This window comes from Frankliniella occidentalis, unplaced genomic scaffold, assembly GCF_000697945.3.
Source record: "Frankliniella occidentalis isolate FOCC.00 unplaced genomic scaffold, Focc_3.1 Scaffold344, whole genome shotgun sequence".
Lineage (NCBI taxonomy): Eukaryota > Metazoa > Arthropoda > Insecta > Thysanoptera > Thripidae > Frankliniella > Frankliniella occidentalis.
In genome coordinates, this window is record NW_026267467.1 from 122,900 (window position 1) to 123,567 (window position 668).

Sequence of the window (668 nt, forward strand, 5' to 3'; positions counted from 1 at the left end):
CGGCGATTTTTCTGTGTATTTTCGCTGATTCACCCTCGCCAAAAACCCGTCACGTGGTTTGGGTACGATCCGTAAGCTTACGCGATGGCGAACAAGTAGCGACTAAGGTACGCCATCGGGAAAGCGACCTATGTTCTTGGCTTCTTGGCTGCGGCCTTTCTCATCGTTTCGCTTCCTCATTCTTCTGCCCCTCGTTTCATGTTAGCTGTGGCCTCCGTGCCTCTCTCCCTGCTTTCCCGCCATTTCCCTCTTCGCTCGCCCCGCGTAATAGGCTTCACCCCACCCCGTCCGCTGCCCATGTGGCCCACGGCCCTCGCGCCGGTCCCGCTTCAATCTAAGGCTTCTCCCTCTTGTTTTCTGCCCTCCCTGTGCTGCCACGCCGCAGACCCCGCCGTCGGCGGTCGGCCGGCACCTGCCCACCGACCCGCCTTTCCCGCCGGCTCAAGGCCCAGACCGTGCGTCCCTGCCTTCTTCCGGCCTCAATCCTCCACACCCCGACTCAAGCTGCAGCTCATGTCTCTAACGTCTGAAGCAGAGTTCTGCGACGCGGCCATGGACGAGGGTGGCCAGGACGTCTCGTCCAGTGCCGGCCTTGCCCCCCCTGCTCAATCTGGCCAGTTTAACTTCACCGCCGGCTTGACCACGGTGCCCTTTGCCCCTCCCCCTGC